At 42.9% G+C, this 25,622-nt stretch overlaps 2 long non-coding RNA genes across 2 annotated transcripts in view; one reads left to right on the top strand and one right to left on the bottom strand.

Annotated features, from left to right (window-relative positions):
* Positions 1-4,323: 4,323 nt before the first annotated feature.
* LOC123386030 lies at positions 4,324-7,534 on the bottom strand. Its single transcript, XR_006599470.1, has 3 exons — positions 7,395-7,534; positions 6,916-6,999; positions 4,324-5,453 (listed from the first exon to the last, which is right to left on the bottom strand). It is a non-coding gene; the product is annotated as an uncharacterized LOC123386030 (long non-coding RNA).
* A 7,673-nt stretch (positions 7,535-15,207) lies between these two features.
* The window catches only part of LOC109500784, a 35,536-nt gene continuing 25,121 nt past the window's right edge, over positions 15,208-25,622 (top strand). The window contains exons 1-2 of the long non-coding RNA XR_002158527.3: positions 15,208-15,685; positions 16,689-16,813. This is a non-coding gene — a long non-coding RNA (uncharacterized LOC109500784). The remainder of the gene's footprint in view (positions 15,686-16,688; positions 16,814-25,622) is intronic.

The following is a 25,622-nucleotide window of genomic DNA, read 5'->3' as shown; positions in this document are numbered from 1 at the left end:
AGGAAAAGAAAAAAAGAAAGAAAGAGGAAAAAAAAAAAAAAGAAACAACCACCGCCCCGGGGGTGAAGCTCCCTCGCTCCCAACTCTACTTCTTGGTCTCCCCCCCACCCCCCGCTCCCCCCCCCTTCTGCTGCTTCCTCCTCCTCCTCCTCTCGCAGCAGCAGTCACAGCAGCAGCAGCAGCAGCCCAAAGGGGGGGAGAGCCGGGCGGCGGGCGGGCGCGTCCCGGAGCGGCCGCGGCGAGGCTGGGGAGACAGCGATCGAGGCGGCTATAGCCACAATTAATTTTCCGAGCTACAGGCGCACACTAGGGCTGTAAAAAAATTTTTGGTTTAACCTTTCCTACCGCTGGGCCAATCAGAGCCGGCGGCGTGCGGGAGCGTCTCTCCTGCCGTCGACCAATCGGCGGACCCGGGCCCACCCACCCCCGCCCCGCCCGCAGGCTCCCGCCCCCTCGGCGCTCGCCTCCCCCTCGCCGCGGGCCTGGGCCTCGCGGCCGCGCGAAGCCGCGTAGGGATACGCCGCCGGGAGCACGCTGCGCCGCGGCCCTTCGCTGCGCCCCCTCCACCCGCTCCACCCCGCGGGTCGGCTCAGCCGAAATCCCCCCCGTCTTAGGGCAAATAGCTCCCGTTTCCGGCTGCCTTCTCACTGTATTGGGTCGTTTTCGTTTGAGCGTCAATATGGGTCGTTATTGATTAAAGTTTGTATTCAATGTTATTTTTAAAAGCGGGGGGCGGCGGCGGCAGCGGTGGTGGAGGGAAGAGTGGGAGTGCGGGGAGAGGATGCAAGGAGAGGGCAGGAAATGGAGGAGGAGGAGGCGGCGAGGCGCCACTTTCCCGAGTCGGCCCTGCAGGCCCGGCTCCGGCATTTCTGAGTCCGTAGGAAAACTGTGCCCCTTGTAGGTAACACTGCAGCGAGGCTCGGGATGGCTGGGGAGGGAAGGCCCACCCCTGGCGTGGGGAGGGGGGGTGCCCTACACCTTGGGGGAGGAGGGTCTGGAGGAGGTTTGGGAACGGAGGGCTGAGGAGGAGGAAGTGCGCTGGCGAGCGCGGGGCCAAACAGGGGTTACTTACTCGGTTCCTGCGGCCGGGCGGCGGCGAGCTCGGAGCTCGGGCGCCGCCGGGAAGCCGGGCCTGGGGCTCCTGGCGCTGCGGCGGCGGCGGCGGCGGCGGGCGGGGGCGGCTCAGTGGTGGGCGCCTATGATAGCCTTCCGAAATGAGGGGTGCTCAGAGAGAAAACAATACCAAACAATCTCGAAATAAACCAGGTAACACATGCTATGTCTATGTGCCTCTTCCTTCCCCTTCTCTCCTGCTCCAGATCGTCGCTCACACGCTGGGTGACTCGGTGTCGTTTTCTCCTTGCCGCCGCTCCAGCGTCTCCTCAGCTTCTAATCCGAATTGGAAGCGAGTAGCCGCGAGCGATCACCCTGGAAATGTTTCATTTTGCTTGTTGACATTGGAGGGAAAATAAGGGTGGGCGGCTATTTCTTTCCGTTGTTTTTTTTTTTTTAAAGCCTTCCTGTTTTCACTCCCCTCTTTTCTTTTTTTCTTTCCGTTTCTCAAATGCTTTTGATTTGTGCGGGCCTCAATGCTGAAATAACCGCATGCTGAAGCCAGCCCTTTCCCACCCTGAATGCAGATGGAAGGCAACTAGGAGCCTTGGGTGCGTGGGTCCCACACTCCCAGCTTCTTGGGCTTTAGAACTGGGAAGGTTCGGTTGAGGGCTGAAGTGAGTGGGGAGATTGTGATTCGGGGGCTTTAAAAGGATCCCGTGGCCAGGGGCAGGGCTAAGGCCCAGCATTTCCCAGGGATTGGAATTTGGTGCGGAGCACACTGATCAAAGGCTGTTTCATCCCACATGGGTACGAAACATACCACATTTTACGGAGGATGTAGCCCTACAGAAGAGGGAGGTGGAGGAGAAGCATAAATGAGACGCACTTTTCCCCCTCCTCTGTAAAATAAATAATCATAAAATACAAACATTTACTCACTTTGATAAACTCTCAAACTGGCAGGTTTAGTATTTAAGAAAAGGAAGGAAGAAAAAACGATGCCTACGTTGTGTTGTTAAAGTTCAGTTCTAAAACGAAGAATGCAATTGATGAAAACAAGAATGCTCAGGTTAATGTGGAGTTATTCCACTCTCCCCACCCCACTCCCTACCTTGAAATCCCGAGGAAGAGACAGAGAGAATAAACTCTGAAGAGAAGAACAGACCATTACAAATAGCTAGTGATTTTTAAAATATCTATTACGAATACCAAAAAGAAACCTGGAACATTGGATTAACCTCATCTACCCTTCTACTATATGTATCCCACCCCTATTTCTACATATTTCCTTCCTTAAGCTCTATTTACATGTGGGAAAGTTCAAGGGTCCCAGCTATCAACGTTGGTAGTGGCATGGCCCCAAACATTGACTTCTAAGCTCCAATTTCTTAGAGCCGGGTGAGCTAATGGGCTTTGTGGACCGTTTGGAGAGCTCTGTGAGCCTTCCTCCTTCTGCCTGCTTTCCTCCTTTCACTCCCCTCCTCAGGCCTGTTATTCCTACTTTTCCTCAACTCACTTTCCTCCCTCCTCCCCTCTTCCTCCCTCCTGCTGCTCGCACCCCCCCTCCTCCTCCATCTATTCCTCTCCCTCACTCCATTCCTCCACCTACTCCTCCCCGTTTCTCCCCCCACAACCCCCCTTCGCATCACCACTTATAATGGCACACAAGGGCTCCCTCTGAGGTGGACGGCCCGGTACGTTTTCGTAGTCGGTCTAGCGTGAAATGATTCGGTGTAACCGGATTCTTGGGAAAGGACAGGTTACGTAAACATTTACTGATGTGGAGTAACTATACTATTTGTACTCTGATATGCAGGAAGGAAAGTGTTGATTAACACAGAAGAAAAAAAAGCGAAATTAGCTGATTGCATGCTCATAAGTGCAAGCTGTCATTGAACTGCTTTTAAAATAGACACAGCTGGGTGTTTGTGTTGAAAAATTTCTTGTGTTTTTGCTAATACTGAAATAAGCATGATTTTGTATACCAAACATTTTCAGATCATTAAAATTTGTAATCTGTGCTGGTTTTAAACACAAAGAAAAGAAACAGAATCATTTCGATGTAAAATTTGCTGATATTATATTAACTCAATCAGGTCTGTACAAATTGTGCATTGTGCCTCCTAAAATCTGTTTGATCAATTTAATACACAAAGTGCCAAACGTGGGTATTGTTTGTTAACATTGGACATTTTATTCAAATCTGAGCTCAGCAGCAAACTGGAGGGGCATTCCTTGAATACAACACCAGCACTGACTGATGAATTTTTAATGTTTTAAGGTGTTTCTTAGGTCAAAGCTGAGTGTGCATTGTTTTGTAATCTTGCATAAAAATTTAGCAGGTGAAAATAAGTTTTTCTTTTGTTTACTTTCAAAAAGCAAAAACTGGGGTCTGCTAATGAGAGCTGTAGTACTCTGGTCTTATGTGCCATGAGCTGATATTGACTGGGAAAATATTGTGCATGCAAATTAAGAATGTGTTATATTATTTTAAGGGTTGCATGGATGCAAGTTTCAAAATAGGATATTTGTGTAGGAATAGATTACAGTTTAATATAATCACTCTAAAGATCTAGTCTCCCTAATGACAGAGGTCATTTGCAATTTGGGGGGAAGTGATTTTTATGATTCTTTTAATAATTTTAATTGGCCTTTATGGTGAGATAGAGTACTGTATAATATATAGGTGTGGGGGTAGGCTTGTTCAACAAAACATGCAGTATTTACTCAGCAGCCCACATTTGTCTCAGCAATGGCTTCTTTTTAGAACTGCTACTAGATGAAATGGAGGGGGAGGGGGTTCTTGGGCAGAGCATTGTGCAAGTTGAAAGTCCCTGGATGGAGCTTTGTAAATCCTACTGGTCAATTTGGGTGCAAATTGGATTTGAAGGGCTGCCCAAGTCCACCTCGGGACCTCGGTCCTAAACACATGAAGCCCCAATTCTGTATTTCCACCTCAGTCTCTGTGATTACTTTCAGAAGACAGAGGGCATCCAGTGGTCTGAGATCTAAAACAAATTCTGTATCATTCTACTAGTTTCTCATCATTAGCTTAATCTTGATCTCTCACACACAAACATCTATAAATGTGCACTGTTGATGAATCAAAGAGAAGTCAGAGCAAATGTAATTTTCTGGTATATACAGGGGTAAATATCTTTCTTTCTCTGTCTGCAGTCCCTACCCCACCACGTCCCCCGAAACGAGGACAGGCCTCATAAAGAGTGAGCAGTCCCAACAGAAGACTTGCTTGGGATATGAACTAGATGATTTCATGTCTACTTTTAATTAATAACCAAGGCACCACAGCCTATTGCATCTGAGTAGGGAGCAGCACATTTAGTTTTTCCATTTGGCGGTGTTACATTAAGTCTTCTTTAAGGGCTTTCCCCCCGCTTTCTGTCGTTTTTTTTCACTTCTTTTTTTTCCCCTTAGTATCTGCTGGCTAAAGGAGGGAGGGCCATTTTTACCTAAAATCCACTTTGCTTTTGGCTCCCTGGACAGAATGTCCTTGGAGTGGCACCAAGCTCTGGCTAAAGCTCTCTTCCTGCAGATGCATAGGGAGTCCCTGACCCCGTGACGTTTGGGAACAAGTGGAACTCGTGCAGAGGCATCCAGGTATTTCCAGAGACTGACGAGCGAGGTCTGCAATCGCTTCCTAACAGCAGGTAATGGTGCTAACATTTAGTGATTATAAGTTACTCTTTAGCGTCTTGTATCCTTGTTCTGTGGGTTTTGGTTACAGGTTACACGATTAGGTTTGCGAGAACAGTAGTGAACTAAACTTCTCAGTAAGAGGTCTTCACACCAGGGAAGTGTTACTTTTCTGCAGCAGCCCTGCCTCGTCACTCATTAGGGAGCTGCCGGTTGTCAAGCGGCTGCTGTCAGCACGCACGCGCGCACCCCCAATACCTCCGGGGGCGCGCACATGTGTGCGAGCCTGTGTGTGTGCGTGCGCGCGCGCACACACACGCGCGCGCGCGCACACACACACTGCACTAAAACTAAATTAAGAAGCCGATGATTAAGACAAGCGTCTACTAGGCCTGTCATTTCAGCATCCTTCCATCATAACATTGTGGCACAGGCAATTTTGCTTGAGAACCTCGAGAAAAAAAAAAAAAAAACTATGGGAGAGCCTCATATTTGAGAGTCGAAATGTTAAACTGGCATAAGCTATCGAAGCTTTGGAAGTGAGAAAGTCCAAGGTAAAGGAAGAAGAAGAAGGCCTGAACAGAGACCCCTGGGACTCCCCAGGCAGGTTTTGTTTTTGTTTTTGTTTTTTTGCCCCGTCAGAGGTTTCAGGCTCTCTGAAGGCAAGTGCATATTCATCCAAAGGAACTGCAGGAGATCTGCGACAAAATACACTTCGGGAGTAGCTTCTTCCTAATATCACCCTGTGGAGAGCGAGACACAGAGATCGACAATGCAATAGTGTCACCCTAGGGTCGAAGGACTTTTAGAAAGTCTCTCTGAACCTTTCAAATATTCTACACATTTTTCATAAATATGAAATGCCCACTACCCCTTACTTGTTTCCCATTATTTGCCAGCCTGGTCAAGACCTTCGAGGGTAGACACTTCTCAGGAGTTGAGTCCCTGGTAGTGTGAGGTGAGGGCAAGCATGTTCCATTTCTTGACCTGATCCAACTGGGAGAAATGATCCCACACCTTTTTGGGCAAACCCGCTGAGAGGTCCCTTTTCTCCTCTAGTTGCCCTAGGAAATGGCACAGCTCATCCTTCAAAGGGGTCAGGAAACGCTAAAGAGAAAGACAAAGAGTTGGAGGGGGGATGGTACGCGACTATGATGGAGGTCTTTAGCTTTCACTCTGGAGTCTATCTGAAAAGGGGGGAATTGAGATTGGGCAAAAGTCAGCACACAAGATAATGGATTTTCCATCAGTGGGACACCAAAAGAGGGAGAAAAAGAAAGATTTCATAAATATATATCAGGCTGAAAGAAGAACTTCCAGGCCTCAAAATGCTGAGTTCCTAACTATCCTGTCACTGTTCTCCTTAATTAGTTGGAGCTTCAGTTTGATTACCCGTAGAAGCCTGAATAATCTACTTTGGGAAGTGTTCTAGAGTCTTCCGAGAATGTGGTGCATCCACTCTGCTCTATTTTGAAGCACCCTTCTAAAGGCCCTCCATACTCCAGTCGTTGTGAGGGAAGACGGATGGGTGTTTGTTACTCAGTCTCGGGTTTTAGGTGGTCAACTCTCAAAGGTACACGAGGAGCACTGAACAGCCCAAAGTCCGTATTGGAGAGTGATGAGTGTGTTTCAGAAAACACACTCGTACCTACTAACAGTCTGTGAAGGAATGGGGGCAGAGAAAAAACTGCAAGCGCTGAGGTGGGCAGGCCAGGAGGCACGCAGAGAGCCCTCCCACCACAAAGTCCCTCTTCTCCTGGGGAAAGTCAAATGGGAGAAAGCAAACTATTTGCTAATCCAATACATCACCTCCCTTTCTGAAACCCCAAATGGACAAACCAATGAGCCCGTTTTGACTTCCTGCCTACCTCATACCCACCTGCCTCCTCGCTCTCGAACTGCGGTTCCCGAAGATCTTCCTCCTCCCCCCTCCTAACAGCGGTGGAGAATCTATTGGAGCTGCGTTTCCCCAAAGGTCCGGATCTTCCCCCTCCCCCGCTCACGCCCCTAGAGGCTGTACTACCCTGGCAGTTCCCGGAGAGGACGGTCGCCGAGTCCCGGCTCCCGGGCCCGCGCACCGCTCCTCCCAGCGCACACCCGCGCGCCTGCCCCGCGCTCCTTTGTCGCTGGAGCCTGCCGAGCGCAGTCAAGCTTAGAGGACCTGCTTTTAGGTTTCATTTCCGGATTTTCCCCCCTTACAGTTACCTTTCCAGACGAGATGTCTCGTGTTTGCACATCATACCGGAAGCACACACACAGATCAGTATTTTTGGGCTAAGAGGTCATCTGCTACGGTGAACGCGGAAAAAAAAAAAAAAAAGAGAGAGAGCGAGAGACCAGTTGATGGTTTTAAGCCTATTATTTGTATAAAGCACAGATCCGACTTAAAAGACTAGGGTTCGTGTAGGCGAAGTTAATTCGCATATTCACTTACGTGTACGGGATGTTGAACCCTGTCGGGGAGGGCAGTTGTACCCCTATTTGTCTCCTGCCCTTCGGAAGAAGCCGCGCGCAGGGAGGAGAGGAGCGGCCAGGGTAAGCTAGACGCAGAATGGCGTCAGGAGCAAGTTCCCGTTAGCAGGGGGAACAAACCCACCAGACCCCCCGTTTCAGAATCTACAACAAAGGTAGTGCGGGGGGGGGGGTCACTTTTCTTTTAAAAACAATCCTAGATTCTTGTTTACCAATTTCAGTATCTTCCTCCTGGGTTTGTCCTAAGGCACGAAGGAGATCAAGTACTGTTCATGAAAAAAGCCCAGCCGGCAAGTTTGCCTCGTGAGCGTGTGAACTACGAATCGCCACGGCGAAGAGGTTTCTTTCTTTCTTTTCCTTTTTCTTTCTTTCTTTCTTTTTTTTTTTCCTCTCACTCTTTTCTTTTCTCCTTGGGGCACGAACTTGTTCGATAAGACAGAGGAGGCCACGAAGCAGCGGAAACGCTGCAAAAGCCCCAGCTCCTTTGGAGAGCAGCCTGTGAAGCTGGCAGGCGGCGGCCGTGCGCTGTCTAGGAGCGGAGCGACGCCGCACTCGCTCCGAAGCTGTCCCAACTCCTGCCGCGGCGGCCGCCGGCGACACCCAACGCTGCGCTGGGATCGCTGCCCAAGCGGCCTACCCTTTGGCCTTGGAGTAAACAGCCCAGGAGATGAGAGAAACGGCCCCTAATTGGGCTGAGCGTCTGCTCTCCAGCTCGGAACACTAAACTGGGCCCGCGGGTTTTCCCGGAGGAAGTTGCAAGCCCGACCACAAAGCAAAGGATGGGAGACACTAGATTTGAAACAAGTCCGGAGTCACACACGAAACGTTATTTTTCTCATGAATTAGAAGTAGTTCCCTTTGCCTGTTTATATGCACGCGCACGCAATTGATCACACACCGCGATTTACTCGAAGAATGCTTAGGTATCTTTAGCACACACTCTCCATTCTTTGTCTCCTTGAACATTTTCAGCTGATAGTGTGGCTGGTTGGGATCAATTAGCACTGGATTTTGCCCCAAGATTGCTCCCCAGGGCGGACAAATGGAGCCAACTCATCTCCCGCGATGTTTTTCGCCCACGTGCGTATCCACGCCAGGGCTTCAGAAGCAGTTCAAAATCCCCAGCCTTGGTTTCACTTGATTTTGTTGTTGTTGTTGTTATTGATAAATATTGGGTCATACACAAGGCACTTGTCAGAGCCTTTGGCTCATTCTCGCAGCTGCAGCTCCTAGCGGGGCGTTTGAGTCGTGTCCTAGGAACTGGAGGGATTTATTGGGAGAAGAATTGCACATTCTCTGCTCCTTCACTTGCAGAGATGGTCTCTTAAAATCCTATGTCCTGTCTGCCTGCTGTCACGTTTGTTTCTTGGTTTGTTCAGATATGTCAACACTGGGTGGATGCTTGTGTCTTTTAAATGTATTTTTTTTTTTAATTAAAATTGTCTTTAAAAAAAGGAGGAAGAAACTATCGATCCCAGTTCTCTAGGTGTATCTGAAACGAAGGAGAACGTAGGCCAGTAGACAGATAATTGCAATTACGGCTGGGTCGGGGTTGCCGGGTGGTGGTGGTTGGGTAGATTGGACATTTGGGGGTTGTGTAATTGGAGTAATGTATACAGTTTATCTTTTGGCTGTGCTGTGCCTCCTCTTTCCCTTGATACATATTCCACATAAACTGAACCCATGGTCGGCTTGTCTTGGCATGTTTAAAGCTCCAGACACCCAACAGTATCATTACAGGAAAGAGACAAAACCCCAAAGACTCCAGGCAGGGAGACGGCTGCCTTTGGGGTGAATGGGGAATTTGCCTTGGCGTTGGACTTTTCGGGTAAGCGAACCCACTGGCTCAGACTGCCTGGCAGCCAGAGTTCAGGTCTTCCCCGCGCTGAAGTGCAGGGAGGGGGTGGGGATAGGGGTGGGGAAAGAAACAGCTGATTTTTGACATTTCAAAGGGACTCTTTCTATTTATCAGTGTTACCGAAGTGTACGTTACTGGAGAAACAACAAAACAAGCATAGAGCTGCAATTTTCAAGAAAATAGGATCCCCAAATATAAAAATAAAAAAGTAGCAGATAAGATGTATAATTCAATCAAATTACACAAAATTGCTTGAAAATCCAGAACAGTAGCGATCCATTATGCCTCTGTTTTATTAGTGACAAGTACAATTACTCTAAAATAAAGAACACTGGTGAATATATAATTGGCTGTAATCATGTTAGTGTTTGAATAAAAATGACGGGAACATTTAACACTTTGACAACAAAATGTTCAGAAATAACTTATTTATTCAAACAGTTTTTATTTTCCACCAAGTGAAGGAGAAACACAGTTTGCCTAGGAAAATCAATGACTTTTCCCTACAATAAATAAATACCCAAAAGGGGGAAAAACAGCCCCACACCTCTATATTATTACTATTATTATTTTTTAAAGCCAGCAAGAAGCTTAATCCTGTGTTTGGAGTCAGCACCCGCCTGTGGTTGCGCACCAACATCCGCCACCTAGAGGAAGAGGTCTGCAGCTCACCCAACGCCAACCCGTTTTCCCGTGGTGACCTCGGGAATCAAACTTAATATTCCTTTGCAAATCGCTCTCCAAACTACCTCCCCCTCCCACACCCCCTCACATCCCCTTCCGCCCTACAACATCGTCACAATATTTTCTTAGTAATTGCTCCGTGCAATTGACAGAAGCGCCAAGTCTCCGGCGGCGCGGTGCTCTCCCAGCAAAGCGCCAGAGCGCGTTGGGAAACAGGTCAGGGAATATTTGGGTCTGGAGCGATAATCCATTTTTTTATCCAAAATTCGTCTAGAGCAGCCCGAATTCGGGGCTCCTAAAACAACGCCTGATGCCGGCACCACCACATGCCAATGCTTTTTTAGGGCTTTCTCGGAGAGACCAGCCCGGATTCCCCTCTCGGCCAGTTGCTTACCGCGGGGTTTTTCCCGACTTGTCCTCAGTCCACGCTCCCCTGCACCCCCAAACACGAAGATCTGAGATCCTGGTTCTCTCTAATCAGTTCTTCGAGCCCAACGGGTCCTTTGATTTTCCAAACGGGTTGCTTGAGGTGCTGAGGTAAAGGCATTAGAGGGGAGACTAGGTTTGGATGGGTGACCCCTGTGGCCTGGGGGGAGCACCCCGGGAGAAACCCCAGGCCTTGACACCGAGTCCCGGAGTTTCGAGAAACTTCCACAGTGTGCGGGGAAATTTGAGGCTGGGCCCGCAGGGACTAGGGGCCTTTCCGCATTTTAGTTTCGGTGGATCCTATCGGCTTCTTGGGCAGAAAAAGCCAACCTCACTCCCGGTCCTTGCCTGGCTGCTTCCGACTCCTGTCTTGGAGAAAGGAGATGCTAAGGGAGGGCGAAGGGGTTAGGGAAAGAAAAGTAACGAGGGTGATCCGTGCGCTCCGCGGCTGGTTGATCCCCGAGCAAGCGAACTGTGGATATCGGAGCGCCGGCTTGCAGGCATTTCTAACCCCCAACCCGTCCAAAGTTTTGTTTTGCTTTGTTTTAAGGTATCCAGAACACTGTTCAAGCTGAAAGTTTGCTAGAAAGGCAGGGAAGGAACAAGCAAGGTTAATTCGTTTGGGGGGGGAAAAAGAAAACTCATAAATAATTGGAATTCAATTGGGTTTAATTTCATCAGTTTCCCCTTCCCTCCTTTTCTTCTCCTTTTTTTTTTCTTCGTCGATTTCTCTCACCTTTGCCTTCCGCCTTCTCCCCGCCCCCCCACCCCACCCCTTCTCCCTATCCCTATTCCTGTCGTTATCCCTATCCCAGTCTCTCTGGGTGTCAGAGAAAAGAGGCGGCTCGAAAGGGGTGGAGGTGACCATTTTTATGCAGAGTTTCAGAACCGCCTCGTCTGTTCTCAGTCCCAACGCTGGAGCTTAAAGGAGACATCCCAGGGAGGACTCTTCCTTTCCCCTCTCCCAGAGGCGACCTCAGAACCTCGGACTAAGACGCTTTATCATCATCATTATTATTCTTTAAAGATAGTTGAAACAAGTGTGTACACTATATAAAACAACCAGCCTCTAAAACTGGTCACCCGGTACATGCCTGGCCCCAGGGAACGAGGCTCGCCCTAAAACTCACTCCACCCAATCCCCAAGAACTGAAACCCTCAGAAATGTTTCATTTGGTTTTTGGTGAAAAGTGGCGCTTCCACTCTCAAATGCCAGGTCTAGCGTTGCTCTCCCGCATCATATTAACAGGCGATGTTAGCCTTCCCCTACGTGTTTAGGCTGCTAATGCGGGCCACTTAACGCACAAAAATGCTCATCTGTGGAGATTTTCCCAAGGCTGGTCGCGATGCTGGCTCCTTTTTCTTTTCTTTTCAGGGCACGTCCATTCCTCCCTCCCCCTCTGGGGGCTCAACAAGGGGGTCCAACAAGTTTCAGCCAGAGTGTGAGAGCCCTGTCCTCTATCTCCTGCCTGTCAACCCACCCAAGGGGTTGTACATTTTTGGTTTTCCCTCAGGAGGAGGAATAAATGGATGCTTCAGCCACGGCACTGGGTTGCCTCCGTCAGTTAACTTGCCTTCATCTTGCCTTTCTGCCTCCTCACTTCAGTCTGTGAAAGCAGCTCAGGACTGCATTCACAGCTGCCTCTGTATCCTTCTTAGCCCTAGCCTTCTGAAGAAAACTCTACTAGTTTTCTTTTCTGATGGCTGGAAAGCTGGGTTGGAGATGCTCTCTGTATAGGATTGTTTACGTGTCGTGGACGTTTGTCTAGTTTTAATAACTTTATGGAGGAGACTGTCTGAAGGAAGGAATCACCTGAACCTAGATGATGGCTTTTGTCATATTCTCTTACTCTTTTAAAGTCTGGCCTGGGAAAATCATGTGTTCTCATGATTCCCATGTATCAAGTTTCCAAGGAGAAGGCCATCGGGGAGAAAATAAAGCAAAACTAACTTTATATGTAGTAAGTATTACTCACTGGGTTTTGGTTTAAAAAGATTATTGTCTTCATGGCTCCCATCGGGAACATTTTTTCTTTTTAAAAACCTATATAGACATGAGAGCAGAGTTTTACACCTCTGGTTCTACCAGTCTCTTCCTATGGGTCCTTAGGCAAGTTACTTCAGCTTTCCGGTCCTTTCTCTCTTCATCTAAGACATAAGTGATCTGCATTCATTAATATATAAAATAGCATCCACTTACCAAAATATCAACAACAATAAAAACAATTCCCAAAACCATAAGATTTTTTTTTTTCTGGAAAGCTGGAAGAAAATCTGATTCAAACGACAGCAGCGACATCTAGTGACCATAACGCTCAATAGCAGTGATGAAGGTGTGGGATAGTTTACTGAGGAATGGATTTTCACAGGAGAGAGACCTGTGGTTTTTCTAATTAATCTTGATTGTCTGGAAAACAGTACTCTCTTGACATCAAAGGATGTTTTACTGAGTTTATATTATGGTAGTAATATAGAGAGAGGAAAAGACGTTTACCTCGGGTGTCTGCACCCAGGGCAATTGCAAGAAGATTCTTCAAAATGTTTTAAATTCCATGTCAGGAGACGTTCTAAAAAAATACTTTTGTGCAGTGTACTTTATTGAACCAATTTTCCAAATTATAATCAAATGTATTAATACATAAATACTTAGTAAAATTGGAAAAGGACGAAATTCCTGAGATTTCCTTTGGTCTGGACCAACCATTTAGTTGATTCGAGATTGCTGTTTAGTCAATATCAGGAAACATATTAAAGATAACCCCTCCTTTAAGTTACCACATATATTCTCTGCCTATATCATATTTGCTCAAGATGTTTTAAAGTTCGAAGAAATGGGATTCCCATTCCCAGATGGACGCCATCTCCTTAAATGGAATATCTGGGCACTGGTGAAGTCTTAACAATGGCAGAGACTTAGCAATGGCCCAGGATTTTCAGAATAACAATTTCAGCATTTGCTTGGCATTTAACAATTTAAACAGAGGTAACAGAAGAATTCATCTCATTCCCTATGACTTTATAAATTGGCCATGTGTGTGGGTGTAGTTTGTGCACGTACTCACTGAAGCATAAGTGTGTTTAATTTCGTATTAGCAAAGCAGCTGATGACTACTGGAATATAGATATCCATGTTTTGTAACTTTAACGGGGGCCAATTTTTTAATTCCATTTTATTTTTGAACAATTTCTGTGCCTTTACTATGGGGTTTGGTCATCGAGTGGCATGCTAGCTATTTAGCTATGTAGTATTTTAAACTAATAAGATAACTGGACTTGTTGTTAATACTTTGGAGAATCTGAACTGGTCACCCAACTTCTCTTGGCCTTAGTTTCCTCCTATAGAAATGAGAAGGTTGAACTCTCTGTTGTCCCTTATAGCTGGAAAGAGCTATAAGTCAATAAACCAGGAACCCTCATTTGGGAAGACTCTCTGTTTTTGCCCCTGTTGTCATTTGTGACCCTTCAGTGTCAGTTCTGAATTTTCCAGTTAGGCATCTCATCAGAAGTAAGAATTAAAAGAACTGATGAAATCTTCTTCGTCATGTCCCTCCCATCTTCTCCTTTGTTTGATTTAAAAGTATGACACAAATTGGGGCACCTGGATGGCTCGGTCGGTTAAGCATCTGACTCTTGGCTTCAGCTCAGGGCATGATCTCATGGTTTGTGAGTTAGAGCCTCTCAGCAGGCTCTGTGCTGACGGCACGGATCCTGCTCGAGATTCTCTCTCTCCCTCTCTGTGTTCCTCCCCTGCTCTCTCTCTCTCTCTTTCCAAATAAATAAACTTAAAAAAATTAAAATAAACGACAAAACTCATAGATTTTCCAGTTAATGTTCATTCAGGCGTTGGTATGCACTCAGCTCTCTCTTGCTGTCCATCCAGAAAAATCACAGCATAGGAATGGGACTAAACTAACACAAAGCTGAGGCAGCTGTATTTGAGTTTCTCTAACACGTTCCCATATCCTTAGAGTAATGATTATTATTGCTATTAATTTTGGGGGAAGGGGGACCAGAGCCAAAGTATTCTGGTGGCAAACAGCCCACATTTCCTCCCGGCTTCTGTGACCCTATGAATAAATTCCTTCAGGAGGCGGCAGTAAAATATCTCCCACTTGTATCTGGCTTGGAACATCATTATACACATTTAGCAAGGAGAAGACTGTGAACAGGAGGCAAATATTACTCCATAATGCAAATACACTCATCATTTAACATGAGTTCCAGTGAGGAGGAACTCTCCTGACCTGGATTCATAGAAAGAACAAGGTTCATTACAAAGAAAATTCTGAATCTGCCAAAGGTTTAGTTTTTAGATGCTTTTCTGTTGTTCTCTAGGTTATCTTCCTGTTTTTCCTACTACTCAGACTGACGATAAAAATACTGCATATTTGTATAAAATTAACAAGGCTTGCTTGCTTTCTTCTGTGAATTCCTTTAGACCCAATAGAGATAGATATTCTTTTTTATTTTAGAGGTGAGGAAACTGGGGCTCCTGGGTGGCTCAGTCGGTTGAGCGGCAACTCTTGGTTTCAGCTCAGGTCATGATCCCAGGGTCAAGGATCGAGCTCCGTGTCAGGCTCCTGCTAAGCATGGAGCCTGTTTTAGATTCTCTCTCTTTCTCTCTCTCTCTCTCTCTCTCTTCCCCCCCACCTCGTTCGCGTGTTCTCTCTCTCTCAAACTAAAAAATAAAATAGAAGTGAGGAAACTGACCTAGAGAGGTCACCTAGGTGACCTAAACTCACATCACTAGGAAGACACAGAAAAGGAGCATGAATCCTGGCCTTGGAGGGGGTGCATGTTACTCCTGGTTGTCCTTAGGGTGGGGGCCCTCACGGTGAGACCCGGGTAACTGATTGAACCTGCTACTGTTTGTTAGGCCTCAACAAAGTTTCCGCCACACATATGTGAGAAGTTTCAACTTTTGGAGGATTCTAGGGACCGCTTGTAACAAGAGAGACTCTGTGCTTGCTAATCTTCCTTCACGTATGATTTTATCCTCTTAATGCTAACAATGTTATATTCTTAATATATTATTTCTATTTCCTACAGGAGAGGTCTTCTTTGCAAAAATATTGTACTTAAAACATGCTCGTTAACGATCTTGGGGATGTAAGATTTTGGAGTTGGAATGAATGCGAGACATCATCTGTTTCAGCAGCTCTGGAGAGAGATCGCTATCTGAATCAATGGCTCCAATGAGTTGTGCTTAGCTGGAGTCCAGATTATCCTCAGTATCCTGGCGTTGTTTCCTGCCCATCTCCTTTGCTTCTTGGCTTCATATGTTAACGTATTTGGGAACTCCATTTTTGCTGGCTACCCTGTGGTCAGGTTTTCCAAGCGGGCTGCCTCGTCAGTAGTGCGTTGTAGATCTGGCCAAGGACCTTATTCTCAGCTGGGAGCTGTTAAATCTTCCTCTTGAAGGTATTTTCACTCAAGTAGCTCTCTGCTGCCCTCCACTGGCACTCAGCCACAAGAGCTAGCTAGCCTTCTGCGTCGGGGCTAACTCAGTGCATCCCATCCCTGGCTTCAAAGGAGGTATGGAAACTTTATTAACCACCCTATAGACGGCCTTTGTAGCCCTGACGAATAGAACCCAAGACCCTCCGTGTCTACTTATAGTCCATGCCCTCACGTCCTACGAGTTTGCTGATGGGCTGTGAAGGAGTATATCTGACTTTATTTAAGTATTTGTGCTGGCGGATTTGGAAGGGCTTCTTGAAAGTATAAACCTTCTCTTTAATTATCAAGCTGAAATACCCTTCAGCTGACAGAAGACTAGGCCGTAAATTTCTGAACTTGCTGTATTACTCAGTCTTACGGAAAATGAAATATTTTATTTTTAATGTTATCAAGATACGATTAATTTTATGAAGCTCCTAAATAATATGTACCCTTTTCATTTATTCCACAAACATCTATCAGCCACTATGTATATTATGATATATGCCAGGCACTATTGTTGGTGCTGAGAATACAGCATTGAAAAAAGGAGACAAAAAAACCTCTGAAAATCACAAAACAATGCTCTGCCTTTCTTGAGCTCACTTCTTAGTTGGGAAAGTTAAACATTAAAACAAATTAATTAATAAGCAAAATGCTCTTTAAAGAAATATAGTATTACCATATCTCTTTCCTACCATAAACACACTGTAATGATCTCATGTATTTAAGAATGCTGGCATTAAGATTAAGAGAGGCATAATCAGAGGTTAGATAGGGTCTGTGTAGGCTACAAATATTCAGTGTTTTTCTTTCACTTATTCATAAATTTACTATGAGTATAGTATGGGCCTATGAAAATAATTGATGCAGATCACTGTTTGGATCTCTCAGCTGCAAAGATGTTTCATCTTTTGATTCCATTACAGTCTTCTCTCCTGTTAAAATGTCTGGTGATTGTCACCTTGTCACCCCCTGTAATAGCTGTCTCGGAAGTCCCTGCTATTGCTGGCCTTGATGATGGGCTCTGTTACAGTCTTTCTTTTTCCCTTTGTTTTTATTACGTTTTCTTTCTATGTCTTTTACTTTTTTCCCACAGACTAGCTCTAAAAGATACAACTGGACAAATGGAATACGTTTGTCCTTTCCTATACGGCAGAACTATCAATCACAATGAAGCAAGTATAATCCCCTGGCCTTCTCTTCTCTACCAGTCTGCTTGAAGTAAGTGTTTGTCCCAGGTGAAACACAGTTTGTTTGGAACCAAAACAGAACAAAAACAAAATAAAAAAAGTAGGATTGGCATTAATTACACATAGAATTTTTTAAATATTTATCTTTGAGACAGAGAGAGAGCACAAGTAGGGGAGGGGCAGAGAGACAGGGGACAGAGGATCTGAAGTGGGCTCCATTCTGACAGCAGAGGTCCCGAGGCAGGGCTTGAACTTGCGAACTGCGAGGTCATGACCTGAGCCAAAGTTGGACACTGAACCAACTGAGCCACCCAGGCACCCCTAATTACAAATATAATTTTTAAGAAAGCTGTGTTGGTTGAAGAGTGCTTCTGAGTGCGTTTTCAGGAACCCAGGGTTGCGACAAGTTGCCTGTCCTTCCTCAGGAATAATGCCATAGACCTCACCCAGGTCTGCCAGGTCTGAGCCGTCTGCCAGAGATGTATAAACTCGTTGTCAGGAAAGCAGCTTGTAGCTCTCTTAATTGAATAGGAAGTTTAGTTGGTTTCATACTCTTATATTTCTTATGGAGCTTAGCTGTTCAGTTGCAGTCTAAGCCAGAGCTGGCCCTGACACATGCAAAATATTTTGGCCATAGACATCAATAGCCTTTCTATATCATTCATGGCCAACTTGTAAAGGTCACGTAACATGTCTATATAGCTGCATAGGTACTTTCCTTGCCCAGACTCTATGAAACTGGTATGTGTCCTTCTTGTTCTTTGCACTACAAACCGATTCTTTTTGGTCAAGTTAAGTAGTTTATTATCTTTGTGAGAAGAGCTCTGAACTTAGAAGATGTTCTTAAATTTTAGACAGTTTGGCAGTTTGGTGTTTAGATAATCAGGGCTTTACATTATTAATTTGAAGTGATTGAATGGAAGAAGTGAAGGGTTAGTTTGTTTAATTGAATTGAATACATTGTCCATTGTAATGTGCACCATTGTTTCATAGATCATAAAGACAGAAAAACAAGTGCTGCAAATTATTTGTGACATGCCATAAATTGTGAGATGCATCCATACTTCATTGCTATTAAAATGTTTACATCTCATAATTGCATGCAGTGTGGTACTTCTTTATCTGCTTTGAGATGGATTCAGGTATAGTGACGGTATAGCTTCTTGGGAAGATACATCTAGTAAAAATGCATACTGACTACAGCATTGTAAAGAACCAAAAACTATGATATCAAAAAATCTTTGTAATATGACGATTATAGATTTCAGCATGTTCTCAGACATCTAAAAATAATTGCTGGAAAATCTTGAACTCTTCTTTTTTAAAAACTTATTTATTTTGAGAGAGGGAAAGAGTGAGCATGAGCTGGGTGAGGGGTAGAGAGAGAGGGAGAGAGAATCCCAAGCTGTGAGCATGGAGCTTGACGGGGGCCGATCCCACAAGCTGTAAGATCATGACCTGAGTCGAAATCAAGAGTCGGGCGCTTAACCCACTGAGCCACCCAGGTGCCCCCCAAATCTTTAATTTTTAATAGGAATTGTGAGAAATCTCAGGGTTTCTAAGTAATATGTTTGTATGAAAAGAAAAAAAATAGTCCACGTTTTGGAAAAAAGCTTCATAATATAAAACTGATTCTGGGTTGTTGTGCAAGAAGTTTTATCCTTCCCTCGGAAGATTTTTCTGAGTTGAACTTTCTAGTCTTGTTATTATGGTGTAGTCTTATGATATGGTCTTCTACTAGGCAGACATGCCATTATCTGCAACTTGTGGACTCGGGCAGCTTATAAGAATCTAAAGTCTCTTCTGTCCTCGTATGTGAGTTAGAAATGTATATTTTTAAATAAATTATTTTATAAAATTTACAAGTTTTGCTTCCTTCTGATTTTAGCTTAACACAGACTCGCTATACAAAATTTCGCAGTGTATTATAAAGAAGAAAATCAGTATAAATTACCTATTGAAACAAACCCAGTGGTGACTTCAGTTATCATTTTACATAATTTTTAAAAACCAGGACTTCTCCTGTGTATAAAGGTCCAATACTATATGGTACAATTTAAATAATTTGGAACATCCTGTGAGGATGCTTTGTGTTCTGACTTTTTTCATTCAGTGTTTTACCATGGGCATTTCCTCATCACTATTTTATTTTTGAAAACCACTATTAACTTATAGACTAACATGTTTATATAATTTATGGATTGACAATGAATAGTATAACCATTGATTCACATTTAGGTTGTTTCTAATTTTCATCATTAAAGTGACTTGAGATGTCTCTACAACTCTGATTATTTCCTTTTAATAGAGTTTTTTTTAGGGGATAAATTTTTTGGATCTCACAGTATGAGTTTTTTTTTTAAATATAATTTATTGTCACATTTATTGTATGGTTTCCATACAACACCCAGTGCTCATCCCAACAAGTGCCCTCCTCAATGCCCATCATCCACTTTCCCCTCTCCCTCACCCTCCATCAACCCTCACAGTATGAGTTTTTAAAAGACAGTGCCACATATTATTCAATTATACTTCATTAGGGTTCCACTAATGTATCTCACACTGGCAATCTATGAAAGTATCTATCTTATTGAACCATTTTTAAATGTGAACTTTTGCCAGTTTAAGAGGAAAAAGAATAATATTTAAAACTTGTTTTAATGTGTTTTTTTAAAATCTCCCATCAAGGTTGAATAATTTTTTTCAAGTATTATTCACATTGTTTTTTTTGCTTCTTCTATGGGTTATCTTTATGTCTTTTGTCTGTTTTTATGCTGTTTTGTCTTTTTTATTGCAATATAGTGCCTTTGTTATTAACTTATAAGGCTTTTCTATGAAAGTCTATTAACCCTTTGTCATCTGGCTCAAATATGTTTTGCAATTTTTAATTGGTCTTTTCAATTTATTTATGCTTTTGGCCACAGAAAAATATAAATGTTATGTATATTCAGATGCTCAAAACGTAATGAAGTTTAAACCTCAAAGTTTAAATGCATGGTGGCTGAAAAACTCAAGCTCTAAAGTTACACTGCCATACTTTGAGTCTGATTCCATCACTTTCTAGGTATGTGACCTTGAATGAATGATTAAACCTTTCCGTGCTTTAGTTTCACTAAGTGTAAAATGAGAATAATAATGATAACTATCTCATGATGTTTTTATGAGGATAAAATATTTTAAATTCATAGAGTAGATACTTATACAAGTAATAGGGAAATAGTAAGACCAAAATAAACATTTGCCATTTGCATTATTGCTTTTAGTAGTTAACTTTATGAATTTAAGGATTTTTTCATTGTTCTTAATAATAAAAAATAACATACACATCCAGAGGTAAGTTGAATACTAACATGTTGTATTAACAAATTTAGCTAAAGTTTGGGATACATAGTCTCATAAACTAAATGAATGATTAATTTGATTATTCTGGGGGAAATACTATTATGTCTTTTTGTTCATGTATATAACAATTTTATTCATTCTTTCAACACATATCTTCTACTATGTGCCAGGAACTGTAGTTGAACAAATGGTAAATAAGACAGTTAAACAACTTTGCTTTTGTGGAGCTTACATTCCATTTGGAGAGGCAATAAACAAAATAAATCGGTGTCATGAAAAATGTAATGGAGAATAGAGGGCATAAGGAATGTAAAAGAGAGTGGTTAGAATTTTCAGTAGATTAGCCAGGAGAAACCACTGATTGTATTAGGTTTCTATTGCTGTCAAAAATTACTACAAACTTAGTGTCTTAAAACTTCACAAGTTTATTACTTTGTATTTTCTGTGGGTCAGGTCAAGAATTCAGGCACAAGATACCTGGGTCCTTGGCTCATAGCCTCACAAGGTTGAAATCAATGTTTTGACTGTGTTCTCATTCTCATGGTCCTCATCTACAACTCAGGGTCTTCTTCCGAAGTTATTCAGGTTGTTGGGAGAATTCAGTTCCTGGTGGTTGTAGGACTGAAGTTCCTGTTTTCTTGCTAGCTTGTGACTGAATTCACTCTCAACTACTTGAAGCCACCTGCATTTTATAGGCATGTGACCCTGATGGACAATTATTCACAACACAGTGGTTTGTGTCTTCCTTGAGGCCAGCTAGAGTGTCTATTTGACACTTCAATTTCTTTAAAAGGCTTGTTAGGACAGGCCCACATATCATAATCTGAATAACAACTCTTGATTAACTGGCAGTCAACTGCTTAAAAACTTAATCATGAGTGATATTCCTTTATATTCACAAATCCACCCACACTCAAGGGAAGTGAGTTATATAGTGTGTATATTCCAGGGGGCAGAAGTCTTGGGGACTTCTTAGAATCTTGCCTACCATATAAAAAGTGATGTTTGGACAAATATCAAGGGATTTAGAGAGTGAGCCATGTGGGTAACTGGGAAAAGTATATTCTAGGCAGAAAGAATACCCCTTGCAAGACCATGAAATTAAAGCATGTGATATGTTTAAATAACAGCAAGATTGAAGGTAGGGTCTGTGTAGCTAAAAAGCAACACTGAATGGATGGGAGACAACGGAAGTCATGGTATTATGTAGACTGTTGTAGGTTATTGTAAGGACTTCAACTTTAATATGAGTAAAATTGATGCATGGATAGACCATGGTGGAGGGTTTTCAGCAGATGAATAATATAGTCTAACGCTTTAAAATAATTCCTCCTGCTACCCTACTGAGAATAAACTATGGAGGGTCAGTGTGGGAAACAGTGGACAAGTTAGAAGATATTGAAAAAATTCAGGTGAGAGTCATGGGGTTCTTGGACTAAGTCAGTAGCAGTGAAGGTGATAAAAAAAGATTGAATTTTGTAGATATTTTGCAGGTAGAGCCTATAGATTTGCCTGATGGGATAAACGTGAGATGTGAAAGAAAGATAGGCACCAACATTGATTAGAAAACTTTTGTCTTGAACAATGGGAAAGCTAGAGTTTCTGTTTACTGAGAATGGGGAAGCTTTGGGGACGTCAGGTTTGGACATGACATCAGATTATTGCTTTTGGTTATGTTAAGTTTAAGATGTGTAGTTGACATCCAAATGGAAATGTCAAATGAAGGTTGAATATGTGAGTCTTCAGAATTAGGTTCAGAATCAGGTCTGGAATGGAAATACAAATTGTGAGTTTTTAGCATGAATAGGAGATTTTTAAAGCCAGTAAGTCTGGATGAGAGACACTTTTCTAAAGAAGACATTCAGATGGCCAACAGACACATGAAAAGATGCTTAATGTCGCTCCTCATCAGGGAAATACAAATCAAAACCACCTCATGCCGGTCATATTGGCTAAAATGAACAAATCAGGAGACTAGATGCTGGAAAGGATGTGGAGAAATGGGAACCCTCTTGCACTGTTGGTGGGAATGCAAACTGGTGCAGCCACTCTGGAAAACAGTATGGAGGCTCCTCAAAAAATTAAAAAATAGATCTACCCTATGACCCAGCAATAGCACTGCTATGAGTTTACCCAAAGGATGCAGGAGTGCTGATGCATAGGGGAACCTGTACCCCAGTGTTTATAGCAGCACTTTCAACAATAGCCAAATTATGGAAAGGGCCTAAATGTCCATCAACTGACAAATGGATAAAGAAGATGTGGTTTATATATACAATGGAATATTACTTGACAATGAGAAAGAATGAAATCTGGCCATTTGTAGCAACATGGATGGAACTGGAGGGTATTATGCTAAGTGAAAGAGGTCATACAGAGAAAGACAGATACCATATGGTTTCACTCTTATGTGGATCCTGAGAAACTTAACAGAAGACCATGAGTTAGGGGAAGGGGGAAATAAAGTTACAGAAAGGGAGGGAAGCAAACCATAAGAGACTCTTAAATACTGAGAACAAGCTGACGGTTGATGGGGGGTGTGGGAGAGGGGAAAGTGGGTGATGGGCATTGAGGAGGGCACCTGTTGGGATGAGCACTGGGTGTTTTATGGAAACCAATTTGACAATAAATTATATTTAATATGAAAAAAGGAGTATATAGAGAAGACCAAGGACTGAGTTCAGCAGACTCTAATATTAAGAGGTTGGGAAGAAGAAAAGGAATGAACAAGAGAGTGAGAAAAAGCAGTAGCTGAGGTTAGACAAAAATCAAGAGTACATAGTGACTTGAAAGCCAAGGAAAGGAGTGTGTGTGGTCAACTGTATTAACACTGCTGGTGGGCCCAGTAAGATAAAGACAGAAAATTAGTTTGACTTAGCAAAATGGAGGTCAATGGTGGCCATGAGGGGAACAGATTCATTACAATGGTAGAGATGAAAGTCTCTTGAGTGATGATTAAAAATGAATGAAGGGATGCCTGGGTGTTTCAGTTGGTTAAACCTCTGACTCTTGATTTTGGCTCAGGTCATTATGATCTTGTAGTTCATGACTTCGAGACCTGCATCGGGCTCTGCACTGACATTGTGGGGCCTGCTTGGGATTTTCTGTCTTCTCTCTCTCTCTCTCTCTCTCTCTCTCTCTCTCTCTCTCTGTCATTACCCTTCTTGCTCTCTCTCTCTCAAAAATAAATAAATAAACATTAAAAATATAAATGGATAGAGAAGAATTCGAGAGACTGTAGACAATTTATTGAGCAGTTTTGCTAAAAGAGAAACAGAAGAGGCATTAGTTAGGAGAACATGGATCCAAGAGAGAGTTTTTAGTTTGTTTGTTTTTCTAAAGGGAGACAAAATATGTTTAATTGTTTATAGAAGTGGTCCAGTAGAGAGAGAGAATTTGATGATACAGGAGAAAAAGGAAAGGCTTTGCTCAAGGCATGGTTTTGAATGGGGAAATGAGATGGGACCAAGAGCCCAAGATGGGAGGGGTAGCATGGGTACAGAAAGTTGTGGATGTTCTCCTTTGATTGCTTCAATTCTCTCAATGAACTAAGAAGCAAGGTCAGCTAAGACTGAGGACAATAACGTAAGTGCATGAAGTGTGAGGAGGAAGGATAAGGTATGAAATCCTTCTGCAGGTGAGCCGGAGAGCAAACTGACTAGGCACATGTAACGTGATTGTTAGGCAGCACTATGAACCTACTTGAGATTCATGTTCATGACTTAATATAATAAGACTAGTTTATATTCTGTGTGCTTTTTTTCCAGTCATGTTAGTTGCAGAGGTTCCAGAAAAGTGTATATAGAATAAAGAAAAAGTGATTGTAATGATGGGTCATGGAATTTAAGCTGGTAAGAAGGGAAAGGAGTATATGATGGAGGAGAGAAAAGTGAAAAGCACACATTGATGACCTGCTATGTACTGTGGTAAATTCTTAGAATAGATTAGTAGATTACTAGTCTTTCTTTAAAACCGGCTTGGCAATGATCTCAATGTTGTATCATATAAAGTGTTAGGGGGAGGTCAAGTGGTCATAATCTCTGGCTCCTGGTGGGTTGAAGGTAACTCATCACAGTGATTTATTTTGATTTCAGAATATATCCGTAGTTGCTGTATCTACTGGCACACGAATGAGGGAGGAAAGGGCAAGAATTAATATCTTTGCTTTATATCTAGATGTATACAGGTAGGCATGGAGAAAGGATCCCTGGACAAAGTTGTAAAACAAAGTTGAAATTTATTATTCCCTCCAGTCAGTATTTCTCTTTGGGACCATTGGCTTCCTCAATTCAGCTCAGCACCCCGTGCTGCCATATGGTTGTTCCATGTTGCCCAATCAGTCTCCCTCCCAATTTCACGGGGAACACCCATGCTTCATAATTTCCTCTTCTCTCAGGTTTCCTTTGTTAAAAACTGCACATGAAGGGTTCATTCCTACTGAGTCATACATTAACCACTTTGGTTAACTAATTCCAGTTTGGTTAAGTTTTCAATATTATTCTCTCTCTTAGAAAGAATGCTATTCCCATAGTAAGAACCACATATATACTACAACTTGGAAAAAATGTATAAATGCCTGGAAACATATAACTTACCAGTTTTGGAAGAAATAGAAGATTTAAATGGACTGATTACCAGCAATGAAATAGAATCAGTGATCAAAAAACTCCCCAATAAAGAAAAGTCCAGAACTAGATGGCTTCACAGATGAATTATACCAAATACTTAAGGAAAGATTAATTCCTATTCTCAAACTTTTTCAAAAAAAATAGAAGAGGAAGGAAAACTTCCAAATTCATTTTATGAGGCCAGTATAGTAAAAAACACAGTTTACATCATGAACCAGATCACAAATACATGTATCTACATAAACACCCCTATGCAGCTGAAAAGATTTATGAACTCATGCCCCTACTACTTGTGATGCGCTCTGATGCTTTCTGTTATTGTATTCAATTTAAAAACTTACTGGTTGGGACCCTCTAAGTGATGTACCAACCACCAATGGGTTGACAGAGTGCAGTTTGACAGTAAGAGGAATTTTGATATTTATAATGCAGGCCAGTTATAATCGTGGAGGAGATTTAAGGCAGGTTCCAGCAGAGCACAGTTTGAAAATGAAAGACCTATTGGTTTGTCTTAAATTATTTGTAGTAATTCAAAAAATAAAAAATAAAAAAGAGGTCGGGGTGTCTGGCTGGGTCCACTGGAAGAACATGCAATTCTTGATCTCAGGGTTGTGAGTTCAGGTCCCATGCTGAGTGTAGAGATTGCTTAAATTACTTACTTATTTAATTTTTTTTTTAAAAAAGATTTTATGTTATATGCTAGTGAAATATACTGGTATACTTAGGAGAAATAGATTATGGTCTTAGTTCTACCAAAAATAATGGCAAAGATACTAAAAATAAATAAATCACACTGTGTCGAATCTTTAAAAATAAATTCATGGAGTATGCTAAATAAGGATAACAACTAAGAACATATTCATTAATTTT

The sequence above is a fragment of the Felis catus genome, chromosome B3, assembly GCF_018350175.1.
Source record: "Felis catus isolate Fca126 chromosome B3, F.catus_Fca126_mat1.0, whole genome shotgun sequence".
Lineage (NCBI taxonomy): Eukaryota > Metazoa > Chordata > Mammalia > Carnivora > Felidae > Felis > Felis catus.
The sequence above is the reverse complement of the archived record's forward strand: the minus strand, read 5'-3'. Positions and strand labels throughout refer to the sequence as shown.